The 24,162-nt window shown below is 40.1% G+C and overlaps 1 protein-coding gene and 1 long non-coding RNA gene across 3 annotated transcripts in view; one reads left to right on the forward strand and one right to left on the reverse strand.

Moving 5' to 3' along the window:
• Window positions 1-736: 736 nt before the first annotated feature.
• Window positions 737-18,631, reverse strand: LOC127622326 (uncharacterized). The gene is made up of 3 exons (XR_007967963.1): window positions 18,599-18,631; window positions 16,135-16,217; window positions 737-1,156 (listed from the first exon to the last, which is right to left on the reverse strand). It is a non-coding gene; the product is annotated as an uncharacterized LOC127622326 (long non-coding RNA).
• Window positions 18,632-18,831: 200 nt separating this feature from the next.
• Window positions 18,832-24,162, forward strand: part of LOC127621836 (disheveled-associated activator of morphogenesis 1-like) — an 84,673-nt gene continuing 79,342 nt past the window's right edge. For both annotated transcript variants that reach the window (XM_052095580.1, XM_052095581.1), the window contains exon 1: window positions 18,832-19,167. The gene's annotated coding sequence lies outside the window, so the exon portion shown is untranslated. The remainder of the gene's footprint in view (window positions 19,168-24,162) is intronic.

Below are 24,162 nucleotides of genomic sequence, written 5' to 3' on the forward strand. Positions count from 1 at the left end.
GCTTGAAATCATGATTGCAAAAGAGAATGCTGCTGTTATGGACCCTTTATTCTGACTTTATCTCCGTTTTGGAGCTTTGGTCACAATTCTCTTGCATTGTATGGACCAACAGAGCTGAAATATTCTTCTAAATATCTTCATTTGTGTTCATCAGAATAAAGAAAGTCATACACATTTGGGATGGCATAAGGGTCAATAAATGATGAAAGACTTTTTAGGCAAACTAAACATTTAATTGGTTTTGAAATGTATTTTTATGTATCTTGTATTTTCTTAAGCAATTTTATGTAAAGCACTTTTTTACCACTGTGTATGTACCACTGTACAGGGTTGGGAGGGTTACTTTAAAAGTGCAATCAGTTACAAATAAAGATTTGTAATTTGAAATGTAATCTTTCAAGTAATCCAGTTCACTAAATAAGAAAATAATGTAATCAGATTATTTTAGTTACCTTTATAATTGCCTCAATATTGCATATGTTAATAAAATCAAGAGAAAAGAAATATGATTTTTAATCAGTCAAACATCACCAGCTAAATTTTATGGGTGATTTTATGTTTATGCTTAGGGAGTATTTTAATTTAATAATAATAATAATAATAATAAAAGTTAATTAATTAATAAATAAATACAATCTTGTTTTATTGAATAGATCGAAATGGTTTTATACATTTTTAGTTTCATGATTTACTTATTGCTACTTTCCATGAGATTTAAAATTTTACATTTGCCAGTATTTCTCCCTCACCCATACTTTTGAACTGTTCTTAACAATACATTTATAATAAATATCAAAATCAGATAAATTATCCAATTGCACTATCCACCTAAGAACTTAATAACATTTTCAATTAATTTGGTATTCATATGTACAATCCAGATTTTCTTAAAGAAAAAAAAGAAATGCTGTCCCAATTACTGTTGTCATTACAACATAAACGCATGTCAGAGAACAATTTTAGAGTTTCAGCTGAAGTTAAGATAGAAATGAGAAGTCACACTAAAGTTTTGACAGTAGGCGTCCCCAGCACTGGAATACTGGCCATTCACCTGAGGAGTGGTTGTTTCTCTGCTTCTATTCCTGCTCCCGTGAAAATGATCAACAGACTGTCGGACAGCAAAATCACTTCTGGTTAGGGCCCTGTGGAAGATATTCTAAATAAAGACAAGCAAGTGAAATTTTACAATTGACCCTTACTGCTGGGTCACACTTTTGTGTGTCTGGGGGTCAACTGTCAGTTGACAAAAAAAATTAATTCAGTGTTTCATTAGCTGAATGATCAGTTCCACTTACTGAACGGGTTCTATTGCCACTTTTCACTGTCTAATTTTTGTTTGTCTCAAATTAAAAATGGTAGTTACAGTACACTGACTAAAGTCTTTTCTTCCACTCATTTTTAAAACTATTCCTCTGTTCTGGTGAGTGAGCATGGAGCTGTTTTCTTAGTTGTAGAAAAGGGGGGCTGAAGCACAGGACTTCAAGTGATCAAGAAGAGTCTCTGAAAGGCAGATCCAATAATGCCACTGCTAATTACAGAATCTTGGTGAGGGTGGGCAGAGCGCTTATTCAAGCATTTAATTTGTGATATGAAGTGGTCTCAAGGCAGAGAGAAACTGGATCTGTTGTGTCTGTGGAAATCGCACATCTTAAATTTGCCATTCCTCTAGCCTCTGAATAGTGTGGCTTTTGTATGTGAGTGACATTGTTTTGCCAAAACATGCATGCACAGTTTTTCTCAGTCATTTAGATCTACCTCTTGAGACCGAAGCATGACTGTTGTGTTCATTTTCCATTTCCCTGTGGTTCAGTCCCGGCTCACCCAGGGCCCTTCTGCGTGGAGTTTGCCTGTTTTAAACCATGTTCTTGTGATTTTCCTCCAGGGTCTACATCAAGTGAATTGGAAACTCTAAATTGCCCATAGGTTTAAAGGAGTGTGATTTTGTATGTCTGTGTGTGTTTTCCCTGTGATGGACTGGCTACCTGTCCATGGTGTATCCCTGCCTTTGGCCCAAGGCAGCTGGGATAGGCTCCAGCAATACCTGTGACCCTACGTAGTACAAGCTGATGGATGGATGGATGTTTATTATGTTTCCAGGAGTGTTGGTTATTCACATTTTTGAGACATTACCTCAGATATTAGAATAATTAATTCTGATTCATAGTAATGGTCAGCATCACTGCCAACTATGTTAAAATAAAACTATACATGATAAAATTCTGAATCTATGTACTCATATGTACGATTGTCCCATGTCTGCCAAACATGTTGAGTGGTCCAAACATCACCTGCAGCCTGAAACTGAACTTTTGATAGGAAGTATGGATTGAATGCATAGAGAGTTATAGGTGCTCCCTCTCTCCCTATTTAGTGAATGACTTTACCTCCAGTGTGCTGTCTATCTGCACTGGACTCAAAACTAAATGTATCTTATTTTTATCCTCACTCCATATAAAGCCTCTGAAAGCAACAATTATTAGATTTTGAATGAACCCATTCTCAGCATGATAATGCACAGTAAATATGGGATTTCTATGGAAAAAATGCTCTAAAGTACACATTAGTGAACATTGTTTTTAGCTGTGTGGAGCTTCGTGACAAATTGATCCAATTTTAAAAATGGCATATCGGATGAAACTAGAGACTCTAATCTTGACTCTTTTATTTTATTTATCTTTTTATCTTGATCATTTTAATTAGATTTCTTACCAGATGTAAATTTTTTGGCGTTTCTCCCAAAGACAAACTCTGCTGTGGTCGGCGCCATGTAGTTTTGTCACATGACTCTGTACATAAAAAGATTAACCCTTTACTGACAGCCCAGAATCTACTACTACTACAAGTGACAACCATTGAACTTTGGATTAAGTAACTGACACATGGGCTATCCACTGATTTTTATACTCCATATTCAACAGCATTTAAATGTTTTTACAACCTTATGAAATATTACTCCCAAAGCTCAAAAAGGATTACCAAACAGAGCAGAAATAGTTTGAGCACAGCTTCATCAGATAACTTTGATTCAACTTATTTACATGTGGAAACAACCCCATAAAATAGAAAAAAATAGCCTTCTGCACAGCTGCTGCCCAGGCATGCATGGTTTTCAGGAGATGTCTATTTGAGAGAGATTCAGATCTCATTCTGTCTTTCACAGCATGTTTCTAAGCTTGTTTGGCAGTATATTTGGCAGAACATGCCACAAATTCGTCATCATAGGAGGTTAAACTAAATTATCCATTCCTGCTACACTTAACTGACTGTGGTGCCTGTTTCTATTTTAAGATTTTCTACCTGTCAAAAGTGTCTCGTAAGTTGTTGTTGTTTTGTTTTTTTTAAAGACTTGGAAGTGTTCCAGACCTACCTAAATATGCATTATGTCCATTATCAGTATGCAATATGTTTGCAATCAGTATGCAATATGTTTGCATTAGCAATTTAATTTAAATCAATTCCTCATAAAGTTAAAACTCTGTTTTAGTGTTATTTTTGGACCCTGACTAAGATTCTAAGAGCAAAATGGATAAAAGAAGTGACTAATTCTGGGAAGTATTTTGAAATGAAGGGCACAAATTATACTGGTAGTACTGCAGCTTGAGCAGGCTTCAGTAATCTCATTATTTCTAATCATCGTTTATGAGTCAATAACCTAATCATCACTACAGTCTATTCAAGACATCAATCAAAGTGTTGTTTGAGATACATGATGATGATATGTTTTTATATTCATTAATGACAGTGCAGTCCACCATTTCAGTCACATAAAGTCTATATTCTGCATCAAAAGCCAACCCAGGGTGGAGGCCTCTCCCTCATTTTCAGACAGTGATGTAGTTTAGAGGCTTGACCATACTTGCAGAAGCATCCAGTACAAGTTGCTTTCTTTTGGAAGTTTGATTTTCAAGCAGATTTACAAAAAAAAATCTACTGCATAGGCACAGTTAGAGATTTCAAACAAATATAAATGCCTCTACTCTTCCAGAGCCAGTTTGACAGCCAGTAACTCTCGATCACCCACATCATTATATTTCCTCTCTATTGGTGTAAGGCGATGGAAAAGGAAGGCAAATGGGTGATATTTTTTGTTGTCACCTTGAGAGAGGACGGCACCAATCCCGACATCAGAGGCATCCACCTACACAACGGCCGGAAGGGGTGTTAAAAGCGGTCTTCCATTAGTCTCCTTGACTGATGTGCACAAGGTGGTATGCCATCAAGTTTGGTGAAGATGGAAGCCCCCTATAGTAGTTCAAAGGCAGTGGGCGTGAGGGGCAAGGTACAGTCTAAAAAATGCTGGGTTATTTTTTCAACCCAAACACTGGGTTAAGCCGTTTGGGTCATTTAATTGGGTTATTTTCTCAGTGTTGGGTATAGTTTTATGTGTAACGTTGGGTCATTTTCACTGACAGTTGAAACAGTGCACCCCCACCCTGACGTATCAGCCAAACTCCTGTCTCAAATCAACTCAATGCTTTAGTTATCTGACGCGCAGGCTTTTGAATCGCCTCAGAAGGGAGCGGTTTTCAGCGAGAACAATTTGTTTTTCTCTTACGAGAGGTTCTCTCGTATTGCGTAAGCTAGCTTACGCTACGGGAAAGATTAATCTTTTCTGAGATATTGAAGCCAAAAAATTATCCTTAATTTTGTATCATTTGTCAACGCAGTGCAGCAACTGCAGACCTTGAGCGGGCTAGCTAGCGAGCTCATTGGTTGCTCTGCGGCAACTGCTGCAGCCTATAGACGAACTTGGGCGAACTCGCGTCCAATGAGAGGCGTCCGCGCGCTTACTGCATCAAAGCCCGCCAAAATGGCCGTGGCTAGAGTGCATATAAGCGTAGTTCGTAGGCTGGAACCCTGATTTTCATCTCTTCAGCGAAGCTCTTCGCATCTCTGAACTGGAAGCCTCGAAGAAGCCGGCCGTCTCCGCCACCTTCAGCCATCCTGCGAGCTACGCCATCCGGCGACGTATCCTTTTTTAGAGCAAGCTAGTTCTTAACGAACTTCACAAAAGAGTAACGAGCGTCTTTTTTAAGATGCCTCGCACCACTTGTGCTTCATGCTGCGCCCCTCTCAGCACCGGAGACCGCCACATCATCTGCGCTCTCTGCCTGGGACTGGGGCATGCAGAGCTCGCCCTCGCTGAAGGCAGATGCGACCTCTGCGAGGAGCTTCCGATGTCAACCCTGCGGGCTCGACTCGAAGCGCTCAGAACCGAAGCCGCCGCGCCGCCTTCCGTTCCGCCAGCGCAGGAAAAGCGCCGCTCCCAAAGGCTGCCAGAACCGGTGATAGAAGCGACTGCCTCGCCGGAGCCTCTCCCTCGAGCATCGCTCTCACCCTCCCCGCCCCCCCGGGACGCGCAGTTGCCGCCCAGCGGCCTCACTGCTTCCATCTCGGAGGATGAGGCGAAGGATAAGGGCTGTTCCATCATGGCTTCGGACAGCGAGGAGTGGTCAGGCTCCCACGCCTCCTCCTCGGCCCAGGAATCCAGCAGGACCCGCGCCGGAGTCGAAGGGGAACTAACACGCCTCCTCACACAGGCCGTCGACCGCCTCGGGCTCGAGTGGTCACCGCCCCTGAGCAGGCTCCCAACAGACTCGACGGCTGCTTTCTTCAGAGCCGTCGCCGCGCAACACCCGCGGCCCGGGCCGCTCCCTTCCTGCCGGAACTCCATACTGAGCTTGCAAAGTCGTGGAACGCGCCTTTCTCGGCCAGGATCTAAGAAGCGCGACGGACCTCGCCCTTCGCGCCACCAAAGCTGCAGACCAAGCTCTAGGGAAGTGCATGGCCTCGCTGACTGTGACCGAGAGACACCTGTGGCTAACGCTAGCCGACATGGGAGAAGCAGAGCGCTTCACGTTCCTCAACGCACCGCTCTCTCCGACCGGTCTCTTCGGCCCCGCAGTGAGTGGCATTGTTGACCGCTTTTCAGAAGTCCAGAAAGCCACCCAAGCCATGAACCTCTTCCTGCCGCGTCGCGCTAGCTCCTCTGCAGGCCGCCCATGTGACCAGCCTCCTGCATGAGCCTCTTCACAGCGCCCAGCTCAACAAAGTCAGACTTCTCAGCGTCGACAGGGCGGCCGCCCTCGATCGCGCTCAGACAGCCGCCGCAGACCGCCGCCCCCCCGCGGGCCTCGGTCTAAGGTTGCGCTGAAACCTGAGCAACCGAAGTCCTACTAGCCTTGTTGAAAAAAACGACGGCTCAGTCCCGCCGCGGCCGGACCACCGTCAAAGATGTCAGTCCCCCTCTCTCAGGCTACTACAGTGGTGGATTCAGCAGCCAACAATCCGGTGATACTGCCCGCTTGCCTGCACTCAAACGCCGTTTTCACGGCAACCCAAAGAAATCTTGTAAAGAGCAAACATGCCTTATGTGTAGAAAATGTGCCCACAATCCAGTGTTCACCCCTACACACAAGCATTACACTTCCCGTGTTCCTATCAGAGCCCACTCACATAAAGCGGACACAGCCCGCTCGAGTGTTAGAGTCAATAAACGCGCCCACGAATCCGTGCGCGCGCCCCTTCTCTGGCCGGCCTGTCACACGACCAGCCTTATGTGTAGAAAATGTGCCCACAATCCAGTGTTCACCTCTACACACAAGCATTACACTTCCTGTGTCCCGATCAGAGCCCACTCACATAAAGCGGACACAAACCGCTCGAGTGTTAGAGTCAATAAACGCGCTCACGAATACGTGCGCGCGCCCATTCTCTGCCCGCTCTGTCACACGGCCAGCTAACACTTCTCTGTATGTAAGTCCCGTGCCCGTGACTATGCTCGCGCATCACTTAACAGATGTGACTTTTTCCCCATTCACCTCAGTCGGGAAGTCACTCACAGAACAGCCTGTCCCTGCTGTCTGCGAGCAGTCATGCATAAGCACAGTAAGCGCGCTCACACATTCTGTTCAGCTCGCTGTGTGCGGCAATCAGGGTGATTTGGCCATTCACCCTCTAGCGTTACGCTTCAAAGCGTGGGAAGCTATCCCAGGGATATCCAAATGGGTGTTAAGCACAATAAAACAGGGCTATTTGCTACAGTTCGATCGCCGCCCTCCCCGCTTCAGAGCGTGCTCGAAACTATTGTGAACACGGAAGCAGCGTGCATGCTTCGTTCAGAAATAGCAAACCTTCTGTGCAAAAGGGCCATAGAGAAGTGCCGCCTTCGCTGAGCGAGTCGGGGTTTTACAGCCGTTATTTTCTTGTTCCCAAGAAAGACGGCGGCCTCAGACCAATATTAGATCTCAGGGGTTTGAACAAGGTGCTTGCAAAAAGACCGTTCAAAATGCTTACAATCAGGAAACTCCTCGCGCATACGCGCCAGGGGACTGGTTTATCTCTCTCGATCTGAAAGATGCCTACATTCAGATTCAGATAAATCCCCGTCACAGGCCATTCTTGAGATTCGCCTTCGACGGCCAGGTTTATCAATACACCGTCCTTCCGTTCGGCCTGTCTTTAGCACCCCGTACTTTCACGAAGTGCGTGGATGCGGCGCTCGCACCCCTGCGGAGTCAGGGCTTGCGAATTCTGAACTATTTGGACGACTGGCTGATTATGGCACAGTCACATACGGAGCTTCTGTCTCACAGAACAGTACTCCTCAGCCATCTGAACAGTTTGGGTCTTGCATTCAATTGGACCAAGAGCTCACTACAGCCCAGTCAGGCAATTTCCTTCCTTGGAATAGAACTAGACTCCGTGGCTATGACGGCTCGCTTATCTACACAGCGCGCGCGCCGTATTCAGCGACTAGCCGCGTCCTTTCAGATGAACAGCCTCACGCCTCTGAAAAAATTTCAGAGAGTGCTAGGTTACATGGCCTCAGCCGCAGCAGTACTTCAGCTGGGTTTACTGCGCATGCGCCCGCTTCAGCATTGGCTAAACACCCACGCGTCTCGCCAGGCTTGGGCCACAGGCCGCCAGCCGATCAAGGTGACTCAGACCTGTATTTCAGCTCTGCAGCCCTGGACAGTGGCCGAATGGTATCAGCGGGGAGTGACGATGGGAGCTGTATCTCGCCGAAAAGTCATCTCGACAGACGCGTCCAACACGGGTTGGGGCGCGGTCTGCGAGGTCTCTCCGGTTTTTGGCCTATGGTCAGTTCAGGAAAAGCTCCTTCACATAAATTGAGAGTGGAGAATTTTCAGCGCAAAATAGAGGCGCGCTTTCACCGGCTTTTTCTGTATATAACGCGGAATACATAATTAGGTGCATAATTAGTGCTCAGGGCTCACACTAATGACCGTAATTAATAAAAAAAAGTGGCTGTTTTTGACGTCATTTTTTCTTCGGTTCAGTTCAGGTGGCCGAGCTGTTGTCGTCTTTGTTCGTCATTTGAAATCAAATGACCGTTTGTAGGCTATTCAAATTTGTAGCCTAGTATATATTGCCTAATTGAGTGCGCGAACGACCGCTGCTTTTTCATTGGCCATTTAGGTTAGTTACGTTATTGTTCACGTGATTGGTTCATCTTAAAAAAAATTGTGTGTGAGCCTGAATTTGTTTGAATTTCTAAATACATTTGCAATACCTTTCAAACAATCCATGTGTTTTTGCATTTTTTCCAAACACAATATTACTCAACTTGAGGCTTTACGTAGTTTAAATACAATAAGAAACTTCTGTTTCAGTTTTTTTTTTTTTTACCAAAAACTCAGGCTTCAGGTATCAGTGTTGCAATTGTTTGGCTGTAATAGTATTTCTGAAGTGTTTTTTTTTTTTTTGTTTTGTTTTTTTTTTATGATCATGAAGAGGTCAAGGGGCGTTTGTTCAAAAAAGGTTGAGAACCACTGGTCGCTGCAGCAGTTGCCGCAGAGCAACCAATGAGCTCGCTAGCTAGCTCGTTCAAGGTCTGCAGTTGCTGCACTGCGTTGACAAATGATACAAAATTAAGGATAATTTTTTGGCTTCAATATCTCAGAAAAGATGAATCTTTCCCGTAGCGTAAGCTAGCTTACGCAATACTCGTTCCCTCATCTAGAGAGAACCGAGGTTACGTTAGGTAACCGATTCGATTTATTTGGGGAAACAAGGTTTGTATCGATGATTTTTTATCTATAAAACTATTACGTTACACTAGCAAATGCAAAAGTATGCAAAATAGGACAGTTCACATGACATTAACTGTTATTAAATGTAATGCTTGCTTCGTCAGCTTTGGGTTGCTGTAATGCTCACTGGATCGTTATTACGTTTGTTATTCTGTTTTTTTCTTCTTTTTGAATTATTCAAACGTCTCATTTGGTCATATTTCGACATTTTAGTCTGAAATGTGTGACTTATGTAACGGAGTCAATAAGCTCAAAGTCGATTAATACCTGACGAGCGTCGCGTCAAATATAAACGCACCAGTGGAAGAGTAGTTTATTAATGTCGGCACTAAGGCATCTTCACTTAGATATATCAATTATATATATATATAATTTATGAGATATATATATCTCAGTGAAGATGCCTGTAGCGCCGACATTAAAAAACTACTCTTCCACTGGTGCGTTTTTAACGGAGGTGAGCGTGTTTTCAATTAATTCCTATGGAAGTCGAGCGGCGGTGGGACTGACAGCGGTACAAACAATCATGAACAGCAGGAACGTTGCAAGCAACGATGAGCGTATTTCTTGTGCTCCAGTGGAAACGTACCATAAGCCCCGTTTACATTGTCAGATATTTGTCGCTTGGAGCACTAAAAATGTTGGGTGGAATTTGTACCCAACCAGGTGCGTTCATTAATTGTTTATGGTTCCTTGAACAAACATGAAAAACATAGTTTGAACCCTTTAAAATAAAGATCTGTAAAATGATTTGGATTTTTTCAAAATTATTTTTAAAATACAGTGTCCTGAAAAAGGGACATTTGTGTGTGTGGTGGTCATTCGGAAATGAGAGACAGGTGTGCAGATAGGTGAGATCAGGTGGTGCAGGGAGCAGGAAAACTGGGGTTACTGCATGGTAGGGGGAAGTGGCAGGATCTGAAATGACAGAGGGAGTTAATGGCATGAAGAGACTGGGTATATGGAATGAAGGTGATGGAAAAAAGAATGTTTATGCAAATTAAAGTAGATGGTAATTTGAGTCAGCTGATGATTGATTTTGTATAATAATGCTGCATCAATCATGTATAGTGTGCAGTATGTTCTCATGCATTCTACGTTTTTACTCTGTTTTTAACAGATTGGGACCAACATGGTTGAATACTTGGGGGAGGCTGAGACTGCTAAACCCTTCCCCGTTGTCCTTGGCCTCGGAGACAACAGTCAGTGCCATCAAGCCTTTGTTGTTGTTGGCAGACAGGCACTACAGCAAAACACTCTCCTTGGTGCTGTGGACAAATGCTTTCAACTTTTTATGTTTTGGACATTCATTTCCCAAAACAGTGCGCACCAGTGTGGGAGTTTCTTCAGACCGTTGTCTACAAACTCCCAGGAACAGAATTCACCTTTAATAAGACTGCTTCATGGTTATTTGTCTTGCTAAGCACAACATTTGTTAGCTGATAATGCGTTTTTTATGCTCGTTCCACTGTGTTCTTGTGCCACTCTTGTTAACCTTATTGTTGTAATGTTTATGTACTTTTGAAACAAAACCATTTATGAAATTTTAAGGATTTGTGAACAGAAATTGGATAAATTGAAATTGTTTATATGCTGTTTTATTGTTCATTGAGAATTAAAATATACTTATGCTTTCTATTTTTTGTCTGTATATAGTTACAATAAGTGAAGGTAGTGAAATATAAAGCTATGACATACTCTGCAGAAATGCAATGTACACCCGAGTTATAAATTCACAAAAACTGCAGAAAATACTGATATGGTCCTTTCAAACCCTTTATAAACAGCTTGAAACATACTACACATTGGGTTGTTGTAACCCAGCAAAAAATTATCACTACCCATAAGATGGGTTAGACAATCAACCCATAGAGTTGGGTTGGTTGTACAACCCAACATGTTAGGTTAAAATAACCACGATTGGGTTTGTCCATATTTGACCCAGCCATGGGTTGAAAAACAACCCAAAATTTTTTAGTGTGTAGCGGTTATGGATCGTGATCCTGTTAAGAGCTTGTTAAAGAATGCATGGATGTAGACAACCATCCTTCTGACCATGAAGAAACATTCAGCCCCAGCCCGGGAGCAGATCACTGGCGCAGTGAAATGGATGGTGTGGTGTTTGGGTGGTTCTCCGCTTGCTGAACACTTCAGAGTTCCTTTCAAAGTTTATTTGCGCTGTTCTGTCCTGTCTATATTAAGTTAGAGCATTGTTACAGTGTTTTCAGAGCGGTTCTGTGCTCCACAACTCCCTCTCCTGCGTAGATTAACTGAAGTGCTCTGAGTTCGGTTCCGTTTGCTTACGTGCGCTAAACGCCTTATTTACACTAAACTGGCGCGTCCTGCGTGAAGTGTTTTTTATTATTATCTGCCGTAGCAGCATCTCAGTCTTCGCAAGGCATAGGTATCATAATAAAAATGCAGAATATAAGATGGGGTATAATTCAAACAGCTTTATTAAATGATTGTTGAGCAAACAGCATTAACAGTAACACCTGTAGAGTCCAGAAACATCTCTTCCTCTAGTCTACTGTCATTTGATTACCGCACTTATTACACTCCCCGCGGAAACAAGTGAAAGCGGAACTAATATTACCAACATCCAACACAATGAAAAGGAAGGAACATAATAAATCGATATCAAATATTTAGTTACTACAATATAATGCATTGCTAAATTAAATATAATAAAATAATGAATAAAAATAATTAAATGAAATGGTGACAAACTAACCAAATTGTTCACTTTAAATTTAATTACACCAATGGTTTATCAGTTCAACTTCAGTTTGAAATTAAGCCTCATTTTTAGGACTATCTTATATACCGTAAAGAATAGTTTGTATAAGCCTACTAGTTTTTAAGGCCTTGAATAAAGAGTAACATTTATATTTAACAATGTTATTTTGTTATTAACCAACCAACATTATTTTTGACAACAAAAACTAGGCAACAACTATCGTTTTACCAACAGGGAAATGTAGTTAACAGTGACATTGAGCAGAAAGCTTACATATAACCAGTTTTGACAGAGCTGCTGATAAAAAGTTCTTATGGGGTGGTGAAAAAAATGTATAGTACCTTCCAGATGGGTTCAAAAGTCTCCAAATATCTGTGACACCAAGATATTTACACTTCCTGAGAAGCGTCAATGTTGCTCTAAGGGGCTTACAAACTTTTGCTTCACTATGATCAAGGACTGAGTCCATCAATAGATTAAAGTATCCTCCCAATATTATATCACGAGGGGAGCCAGCAGCTTGCAACATCCCTTCAAGATCTATAAAAAAGCCCTGATCATCAGTGTTAGGTGCGTAAATATTAGCCAAAATTAAACTTTGCCACAGAATTTCTGCTAAAACAGTAATGACTCTTCCTAATTTATCTTTACTCTGTTTGAGACATTTGAATTGTAGATGTTTATTTATCAGTATAATGACCCCCCCTGTTCTTACTTGAACAGCACTAAAGAAAACATGTATACCCCATATCTTCCCAAATTTTTCAGCTTCCTGCGGGGAAAGATGCGTTTCTCGAAGAAACACTTTCATATTTCTTAAGTTTAAGAAGAGAAATAGCCTTCCTTCTTTGTATGGGGTGCCTCAACCCATTCACATTCCACGTGGACAGAGGCAATCCACTCATATTAACATTTTACATTTTAGAAAACATAGATTGTGTGTCAAAAACAAGATTATACAGACCACATTCCCTATTGGTGCAACAATCAAACCCCAAACTTCCCCCAAACCAAGCAAACAGAAAAAAGGAAAACGTGTGCATTAACCACGCACAACGACCCCACATCCCTCTGAACTCAAAGAGACCATGTACGCCTATGAGCCCCCGCGACAACTTTGCCATTGGATTGCTCAAGTCCGGTGCTTCTGTACAAATTGTGTGGGGCAATAGGAGAATAAAAACAAAGAATGTGTAGATTAATTCACAGAACTGTCCCGAAGGTTTGTTCCTCCACAAAACATGCTCTAGTCTCTAGTGGAATCAGCATAAAGTTTGTTTAAAAAAAATGATAAAGAATTTAAATAAAAAAATGATATTATATTGAAATGATATTATAAAGAAAAATGTTCAGTGAGCCAGCTGGTAAAATACTCCACAAAACAAACTCCAGCCAATAGGAGGCATAAGAACAAAGAACATGCAGATTCATCCACAACTGTCTCAAAGGAGTGTTATTCCACAAAACAAACTCCAGCTATAATGCGGAACCAGTACAAAAAGAAACAAAAGAGGCGGCTCAGTTCCTCAGATGGTCAATAGTGTATTGACCGAGTCTAAATCACTCAGAGTCCACATAAGAAACACACCATGATTCCTCAGTCCATTCATTTTATGACAGACATCACTTGTAGGCATGAATATATTTTGCTTAGTTTCTTCAAACTTAGTATTCATTCTCAATCTTTCCTGGAACTTCAGTATAAAAGCGATCTACCATCAACGCAAAATTTTCTTGAAGAAATGTTACTCCACAAAACAAACTCCAGCCACTAGGCGGAACCAACACAATAGAGAAACAAAAATGACGCTCTGCTTCTTCGGACAGCTAAATGCGTACAGCGAGATAATCCACTCTCATGAGAAACACCAAATGGTTTACTCACTCATTGATTCTAAAAAAAACAAGGCTTGTTTGGAACATGTAAATACTTTGCAGCCATCCTTAGTATCTATTCTCAGTTTGGCCAGGAACATCAGAGCAAAAGTGATCTTCCATAATGTATGAGTTTCTTGCATTCCTTGAATCGATCATGTTTCTTTCTTGTCGAATTCGCAAAGTCCAGGAATAAGAAAATGTTGTGATTCTTCCAAGAAATCTTTCCTTTGCGCCTCGTCCAATTAAAAAGTTATTTTACCTACTTAGATTCTCCAAATATAAAAACTTTTCACAAACGCATTTCAAATCTATCTTAATCATTAGTGGCTAATTCCCTCTCCAATGACTCCAGATAATCTATCTGTTTCTCGACGTCTGCCACTCTTGTAACTAACTCCCGTAATTGATCAACGTATTACAGCAAGATCCTCTAAGTCAACAACTTTCGTCAGCATCACAGACATGTTGGACAGTTGACGCTGGATTTCTCCTGCCACACCATCCAAATGTAAAGATTTTGAAATGTATTTTTATAAAGTTCAAGTTTTGTGTAGAATTTTTTGTAAATATAGTGTTCAACATAAGTTAATAAAAGATTTAGCAATTTTATGTATGTTATTTACTACATTAAATTGTGTGATACATTGGCATTATATCGGCCCATTGGCCACCCTTTTCTCTAGATCTCGGCATCTGCCATTAAAAAAATAAAATAAAATAAAATAAAATAAAATATTGGTCGACCATTAATTGTCAGTATTGGCCAAATGTCTATATCAATTAATCCTTAATCTCTACATGGTAATAAAAGGTCTGGACTCTGTCTTAAAACCTTTCTAGCTACTAATCTCATGCCCAACCTCTCCTCCACATAACACTAAGCAATCTTTCACCTCTCTATGTCTCTGTCTCTCTCTCTTGTGGCTATTCCATTGGGTCTGTTTTTGCAGCTGCCGGTGGCGCTTTTGAGCAGTAATTCTACTGAGAAGAGCAGATGCCTGCCATGTAACTGTGTGGTTGATCAAACAGGTGAACTGAGCCTAACTGTTAGCATATTTCTTACACATTCCCAGCAATCAACCAAGTCTTATGAAGTGAAAAAACAAACGGTACAGTAAATGCTTTGTCAGAGTGACCAAATAATATCATATACATTAGACTGCCTTCACTTATGTTAGGAGATAATGAAACCAACCAAAAGTATGTATTTAAGGACTATGTATTTTTGCTAAATGTATTAAGTGCTAAACTGCTTTATTTACTTTCACACAAATCACAGGTAGTATTACTATAATTACTCACACACTGCTATGATATCAAAACACTTTTACTCTAATGCATCAATTGAAAAATAATACATTTTATTTTAATGGGAGCTTGTATTACAGACCCACCTACATTTACACACTGACTTTAGTGTGATTTACTTTCACGGTAGCTCACCTGAGAAAGTATTAGACTTTGAACTCAGAGACTACACTTCGAGCACAGCCAAGGATGCTTGAAATTAAAGAGAAAATTAAGAGAAAGTGTCTTAGAAGCAACACAAAATTATATGGTTGCTTCAGTAAATTTTCTTTTCATATCAAATTTGCTTTTATATCACTATCGGGGTAGTGCTGTGTCGATACAATCAAATATAGATATATCACAATACTATTTCTCATGATATTGTATCGATATTTGAGATCCATATATCGATATTTATTTAAGCAATATCACACAAGCAAGAGTCCGATATGGCCCTACATCAGCACTGCTGTGATTCGGCCGCAGGCATGATTCTGCTGGCAGAGTGCCGTAGGTAATCATAGCAGTGCTGATTTAGGGCCACATAGCACGATTGTGAGTGTGATATTGCTTATATCCAACAGTTCAACGAACAAGTTAATAAAACGCATTTGTGCATGGAACTAGTTTATTACGTGACGGATCAGAATCTGCCTTTGCTGGTTCAAACCAAATGATGCGTCCAAGCCTCCATTAGTAATTCAAAAAGTCAGACCTTCAGTGCTCATGGAACATCTAATCAGATTTGAAGACCAGAACTAAATGTATATATTAAACTAGTTGTGTATTCATTTAATGTATACACACAACAATATTGACACACTGTTACTTCCAAATCAATTAAATGAGCTCACCAAGAGACAAAAACATGATGTTTCGAGCTACATGCTCTTCATCAGACATCAGTATATAAATGAAATTTACCGAAATGAATTGGAATTGAATTGGAATTGAATCAAAATTACGATATATATCGCAATATACCGAATCATGATGTGTATTGCAATATGTGTTTATCATGAGGTGTCAGACAATACCCAGCTCTAGTTTGGGGTAAGGATGTCTGCATTGTTCAGATCTAATTTATCTTTTAAGACACTATCGGTTAGGTTTAGTTTAAAGTTGTAGGTTAAAGAGGTAGTTTTTACTCATTAAACATCTAATATTCACCTTAACCTCTATTGATTACAGCACCATTTCACTTGCTTGTGGCACCCCCCACTGGACACTTCGCTAGGAAACTGCAGTCAAACCTGTAATAAAGCACATACATTTATTTTTTTAAAGACATTGATTTTGCTATGTTTATGCCTTTCATCTAAACTAGACTGCTAATTTCTTACACCAAAAAGGGACTTACAAAATGAACTTACTGTTCCTAACAAATGATGATATTAGGAAACATAAAATGGAGTTTTCAAACAAAAATGGATTAGTGTGAACATTGCCTTGGAGACTCATATTTGAGTGCTCCTCTACATGTCATATTTAACTACCATGGACATAGTACTTGTCTTGGACAGACAGGAACAGCAAACAAGGCCTTATTATCAGTTGATTGACAACTCTCTCACTTGCTCCAGGCCGAGGTGGTGGAGAGGGTACTGTCAGATAAGCTTTCCACATGCTCCTCAGGAGGGTGGCTTCAGTGTTTTGTTCCCTCCTCTCCACACTCTCCTGCAGCTGCCACACAGTCTCTTGTGCCAAACACCAACACGGCCATCAGAGTTCCCTCAATTTGGTATTTAAGCCATTCATCCAATTATCTGTTGCTTGAAGAAAATCTTGTTGTAGCTTTTGGAAATAAGCTATAAAGTAGAACCATTTGTCAAAGCACTGTTCAGTCCAAGAGGGGTGCTTGAGACTGAAGTTCACAAAAAATAAAATAAAATAAAATAAAGGAGATATATTATATAAAGGTGAAATTTGGATTGGTAGATAATTGAAGAACCCATGAAATGGTTTGATGAAAAAAAATGTCTTTCTTGTGTTGATATATTTCCTAAAACAGCCAGTTTGAACAGGACATAATTTACCATTGCTTGTCAGTGGCAGGTGTATAAGGGGGAGGGGACGTTCTCATTCTAGACAGCATTTGACTGAGAAACATTTGTGTTTGTCCCTGTGAGCAAGATGAGTCATCAATTTTTTTGTGACCTTGTTCTTGAAAGAGAAAGACTTTTGGCTTTTGGCACCCTGAAGAAGGCATTTTTGACGATACGTGTACTCTGGAAGTGTGCCATGATTTTACTTTTTCTTTTTGGATTATTATTTCCTCATTCAAAAGCACCTTCATTTATTTTTTGAAGAACTTCAAGGCATACCAGATTTTGTTTTTTGAAGACTTTTGGCTTATTCCATGTCAACTTAACCCGAGTTCCCCAGGTCAAAATGAAGTCTTTGATATGATACCATGAACAGGCTGGGGGAGTAACTGAATGTAACAGGATTACATATTTAAAATACAAAATATAAGTAACTGTATTCCACTACAGTTACAAATTAAATCATTGGTAATTAGAATACAGTTACATTCAAAACGTATTTTGATTACTTAAGAGATTACTTTGCATTTTATTGTATATATTTAATTTAATATTTTGTCCTTTCATATGGAAAATGTTTATACATATAAATGATGCGATCCAAAGTGCATTTGAACAGTGGTGAAACACTTTCTTATGTGTTACATTCATACAAGCAGACAGAGAAGTCAATTTGAAGTGAGTTTGGAGCAGAAGAAATAGAAATAAACCTTGTGTAAATTGTCAGCTTTATGCTAAACTAAAATACTATTTCTAGCCATTTTACATGCACATTTTACCAGACACGATTATATTTTTTTATCAAGAAAATTCATGTTGGATCATAATTTATTTTTTTCTAGTAAGACCTTTGATATTAGGGCAAACATCATATTCTTGATGATCATTTTTATATTGTTTTCCTGTAAAAATATAAAAACAATCCTTAAAACAAGATACATTTGATTTATCTTGTTTTAGAAGCAACAATGCATAAGATATTTAGGTTTTTCAGAGAATGTATTTTGAGTTTTTATAGTCAAAACAAGTAAAAAAATCTCCCAGCGCTGAAGAAGTAATCCAAAGTATTTAGAATACATTACTGACCTTGAATCTATGAATCTAATGGAATACGTTACAAATGACATTTTACAGCGTGTATTCTAAGTAACCCTCCCAAACCTGGCCATGAATAGGGATATAATAATAATGAATTTTGCAGAAGGGCGTTAAAATGACAAGTTTTACTTGTGATTTTGTAGCAAAACTACCGACTATGCTGCAACTTTAGAAAGGTGGCAGCCTTTTATTTTTATGTAAACACGTGTCTGTTAATAACATTAGGTGACCTCAGCACACCTTGTTGCATTATATGCAAATGATGTTCAAAAAAGTTGTCCAAAAATGATGTTGTTTTTCCATAGTTGGAGTGACTCCAGAGGAATGAAAGATATATTAATATCCTTATAGATTCATTCATTTTAAACTTTCTTTTTCATATTTTAATTTTGAAGGCCCTATGTGCTTAAATCCCAAAGATATATTCACTCTCTATTGAACAGCCCCCCACCCATACAAACGCTCGCAAATAGAAGTGAACACACACTCACCTTAGCTGTCTATTTAGCAGCCCTTCTCCAAACAAACTGTAAACAGTGCTGCTGCAGCAGAACACAAGGGGTTGATGAGAGCGGGAGGGGGAGAGAAGTGAAGAGCAGTGGGTGGAGTCTAAATTCTGCCCGTATCCTATGAGCGATCTGAGTGTTGAAAAGAGGCGTGGTCTGTCGATAGAAACATCTGTGCCTGTGTGCTCGGAGAGAGAGAGAGAGAGAGAAAAGGAAAGACAGGGGGTGGAGGGCATTTGTATGAGATAGGCAGTTGAACAGCAGGGAGACGCATGTGTTCACTGGTTGACCGTGGCGGATTGGTTGTGTTCGTGGCTTCTCCTTTTAACCGGCTTGAGTATTTCAAGCATGGCACTAATGGAAGCCTTCTGGGACTGATCTATGGTATTTTTCTGTTTAGAATGACTCCGGTTACTTAAGTGACAACCTTAAATGTAAATGCTTTTCAAGCCTTTTATTGAAGATTGTTTGCCATTGTCATTCCTTTCGGCAACCGGTCTTATTTCCTCTTGAGGGATGTAATATTAAACGGACCATAAGCAAAGGCATAAAAGGTAAGTTAACCCAAGCAGCGCCTTTTACATTAGATGTCATTAAGGTTTCTCACTCTCATGACAGTACCGTTCTAATGGGTTGCGGTTTGGAATGCATGATTCCTCAGTGTTCTTCTCTCTTCGAGGTCAGCTGAGCTTTTTAATTGGTTGCAAAGCCTTGAAGGGCAGGTGTGGATTCTCTCACTGTGCGGTGTGGACGTGTACAGCCCTACAGTGATCAAGAGAGGCTGATAGTGTGCTAAAACGTCTACCGGTTGGAGCTCTTGAATTAGCACTTGGTGGCAAGACAAGATGCAGCACTACTCTCTTCATGCTCTTCATTTTAATGTGGAGGGGTTGGGCGAGAGAAGATAAGGAGGTCACTGTGAGCAGAAATTATCTTGAGCAGAATGGCCCTTTTATTACTGGCCTCATTTTCCTATAAATTCTTTTCTATTGGGCTGTCACAAATTCTATAATCTTTCCTCACTGTGTTGCTCTTTTTCTGGGTTTGGGTGAGTTCTCTCTCGGGCATGAAATGGGAGGTCTTGAAAGGAGAAGTTATTAGGTTGCCTTTTCCCTACTTCAGCATAAGTGATCATTTCTTACTGTGTATTTCAGACACAGTAGCCACCCTCTGTTTGGAGCTGTCATGTTGAGGTTACTTACATTCTTTTGCTTTCAAGCAAAATTCTGCTGTCACATCTGTTTAGTGAACCACCCCACCCTCAGAGGTATCGGGGGTTAGGATTGAGGCAGTTATACTTTCAATGCAGTAGTGTCTATAGATCTTTTCCTCTCTTTCCTTTCAGTGCTATAGTAATATAAATATTTTCTTTGATAAGGTGAATTAGAGTTATCTAGGACTATTTCGTGCTTTCGATTGAGACCTTATCACATAACAACCAAGCTAGAATTTGGTCATGTTAATTTAAACTTGCTTGTGATAGATTAAGAAATGTACACAGTAGATTTTAGGCTAGGTGTTCCAAATGACCACATTTGCCAGGTAACCGCAATTATGCCTAAATTAACCACATTTCTGCTCCTTTCAGATCTTTGAGTGTTCTTAATTACTGTGAATATTTAAACAAAATCAGCAGCTACAAAGGGAAATTTCTGCTGACCTATCAGCTATATTATATGCTAATGGTTCATTTAAATATTAAACAGTTTCTAATAAGAGGGTGTGGCTCACTGACTGGATTGAAGGAATCGGTTTATCTTCTCCATGCTTTTTTAATTGAGCTGAAAGGCTGTCATTTGACTGGGTCATGTGAAAGAGGCTGTTTTAGGCAGAGGTAATCAAAAATATGAATGAATCTTTTTGCATTTGTTCCTGTATTAGCGAAAAAGAGGGTTGAATGCCAGCTGGTGTTACATGGTGCTTGTTGCCATGGCAACAAAAGGCAAAGGGAGGCGCGGATAGCATTTTGACACATCAGTCCAACCAACTTCCACATCGCTGAATTTAACCTTGCCATCAAAACACAGAGAATTCTTGTTGTCTGTCCAATGTTACATTTATATTCATAGTGTACGTTAAAATTTTGAATGAGGATTTGGTCTTGGGGGAAAGGAAGAAGATGGCTGAAATCACAGTTGCGACTGTAAAACGTACCTTTTTCACCATATATCTGAGTATACATCAAGGACACCTCTTTATTCCTTGTATTTCAGCAAAACTGGTAGCATTGATGTAAAGCATTCTCTATCCTCATGTGAAGTATGGGATCAAGCATTAAAGTGGTCAGTGGAGCCAATGAACAGCCATACATCTGAGTCAAGTGCAATTTCCTGCAATGGCAGGGTCTCAGATTTCACCTGTATCTCTCTACTGAACTCCTTTCATCTGTATGGCCTACACAGCTCTCATGGCCCCCAGGCCACTGCACAGACAGGCGTGGCCCTTACATAGACCTTATCAAGGCAAGTTCAGACTACCATTTCCAAACATGCCCGTTGTCTTTGAGCGCCTTAATATGTGTTACATTGACACACCATATCAGCAAAAAGGCTTTAGCCAATTTATATGTATGAATTTGATGAATACTTTTACAAAAAGCAACTTAAAGTTATACATTATCATTATTAGTGATTGACCGATATGGGATTTTTAATGGACGATACCGATATCCAGAGAACAGGGTGGCTGATAGGCTGATTCAATGCCTATATATATATCACACAATTTAATATAGTAAATAACATAAACATAGAATTGCTAAAAAAATTTATAAACTCTTATTTAGCACTATATTTATTCAATTTCACACTAAACATTAACTTTGTAAAAAAATTATAAAAATAATAATTTTGTATTTAAAATGGTAGATAGCAGTTTCTTCTGATTTCTGTTTAGTCATAACATTTTAGTAATTTCTTTGCACATAAAGATATTTTTAATATATTAGGAAGAAGGAACAGTACACACAGTAGTCAGGCAACCATGGATGGCATGTCCATGTTAGCAATCGTATTTTTTCCAAAAAATAGAATCAAACCAATTGCACATACAGTGCATATGGAGTGGTGGTGGCATAGTTGGCTAAAGCACTAAACTGGTATTCAGAAGGTCGCTACCAGCGAGTCTGTAAGGGCTCTGTAAGTTGCTTTGGATAAAAGCGTCTGCCAAATACTTAAATGTAAATGTAATTGTGTAGTGAATAAGACATTTACTCATAGCACACATGAAGCACTTTTACTCTGAAGTTGCACTCACATGCTCGTGCAGATCCAGTGCGTGCAGCAATCTCCTGACAGTTCAAACAATCTGGTTCGCCTGCTTGGATTGTCACAGACTGACCGTCATGATTTGGGAATTAGAGAAACTCTGAAAATCCTGAAGTTTTTGATTCTGGCTGGTGGAATATTCACTTCAGAGGAAGATATTAGATGAGTGCTCGATGGGGAGAAAACTCTGGATTTTCGTGAGGTTTGTGAATTACAATATTTGCAGATGGTATATAATAGAAGTTTTATTGTTGCCTTTTATAATTAGAAAAGTTACAAAGAACAGTTGAGGAGAGACAGTTAGAATTTGTGCTTCAGAGGAAGATTTATGAGTGCTTCACAGGATGCTGAATCTGCTGAAGTTGTGTGATGTTGGTTTATTACATTTGTTAAAATGAGATATGTGCATATTTGCAGATGGCATATGATATTAGTTTTATTGATATTTACCTTTTTACCATTAGGCAATGCAGTTAAAAGTTGCAAGTTCAACTGTTGAGGAGAGATGGGGAGAATGAAACAGGCAAGCACTTTAACATTATGAGCTCGAACGCATCTGCCGCGGCTCTGATATGCGGCCCATTTAAATGACACTGTGTTGCACGCCGGTCTATTATTGTAGTAACAAGATGGCAAGTAACAACAAAACAAACCATGACATTTCACCCAAAAACTGGAGCCCACACATGGTCATGCATTCAACAAGACTTCCAGCTTCAACCACTGGGGGCAGTTGTTTGAATTTTGATAAGCACAGACCAATTAACTTTCAACCTACTTTCGCTGAATTCACACTGCGATCAGTTTGGAAGGAAGGTGCATGCCTGTATCACCCGTTGTTTGACCATGGGATATCCAATATCTTTTCACACTGATGGACAAATAAACATCTACACTTGGAAGTGCACTCAGTAACTTTTTTGTTTGTGTTGTCTTGGAATTACACTTGACACCTAGCGTCATGGATGCAGCATTACTCAAAATGTATGGTTTTTAAATACAGATTCCATTGGAGAAATTCACTAGTCACAGTGAGCCATAATTTGTTTAATCCATGAGTGAAAGTGATTAATAACAGCTTGTTAAATGAGATTAAGTGAGCAGGATTCAGCTGGTCATCTGATTTTAGCATGACAGCCCCCATAGCTTTTATAAGGTTACTAATATGACTGAAGTCTCCATCTCATGTGATTGCTCATAAATGTAAAATATTTTTTAAAATATGACAGTTTCTTTAGGGGTACAACTTTTGGAACGAGGAACAAATTACTGAGTGCATCTTTAAAATGATATGTTGTTCTAGATTTTGGAGTGAACTGAGGTTTAAAGTTTTGTCTTCATTAGAAACAAAGCCAGGATATGTGTTTAATTGGTTGTACATGGGTTAGGGTCGGGTAAGGGTCAGGGTAATTTACAGAAAACTTGGCTTGTGTAATGAACCCCTGAAAAAATAATAAATGTCTTTCAAACATTATCATACTGTTCTGCTTAACCCAGCTTTGCCTTGCCCCTCAGAGGGAGTGTCGTTGTGTGGGGAGGAATTCTCGTATTTGTGTGTGTGTGTGTGTGTGTGTGTGTGTGTGTGAGTGTGCTTGTGTAAGCAGTTTGTGCAAGTGTTAAGAGGGGGGATGGTGGTGGTCTCATTGTCTGCAGTACATATTTGACAGGCCGTCTGCAAGGGGAGCACCCATTCAGACCTCTTCATCTTCCCCTCCCGTTTTTCCTTCTAAATTACCCCTGACAGGAGGGAGTGTGGAATCTGAACCCCAGCTTTGGGTTCATATTAAGGCTGGATCGGTGGAATCCCTGTCTGGCCTGGGCTATGGAGCTCTCTGGTCTTCCATTCAGATAGCATATCAACTTCCTTGTAGCATGAGGGGGAGACGGATAGCTACCGCCACCCTCATGATTAATGAATGGCTTTTCAAATAATCGCAGTGTTACTCAACACCTCTTTTGAAAGCCTTGGACTATATCTCACTCTCCAGACTGGTCTAGGAGTCTTCTAGGGGGAGCACTCCAAGGTTCCCCAGTGTCCTTGTCCAGAATGTTGATTTAAGAAATGTGAAATGTATGGGGATTTTACATTTGAAAATCAGTGCTGCACTTCTGAGGATATGTTTAACCCCCTTTATTTCATGGGAGTTTTGTTTTGGTATGTACTGACCTTAAAAGCTGATTTCATCAAACAGACTTCACAGTTATTTGACTACATGGTTTAACTTTATGCAAACGAGCAACGGTGTAGTGAATAGGAGTGAATATGATGGAACTAAAAGGCGG

This window comes from Xyrauchen texanus, chromosome 28 (genome assembly GCF_025860055.1).
Source record: "Xyrauchen texanus isolate HMW12.3.18 chromosome 28, RBS_HiC_50CHRs, whole genome shotgun sequence".
NCBI lineage: Eukaryota > Metazoa > Chordata > Actinopteri > Cypriniformes > Catostomidae > Xyrauchen > Xyrauchen texanus.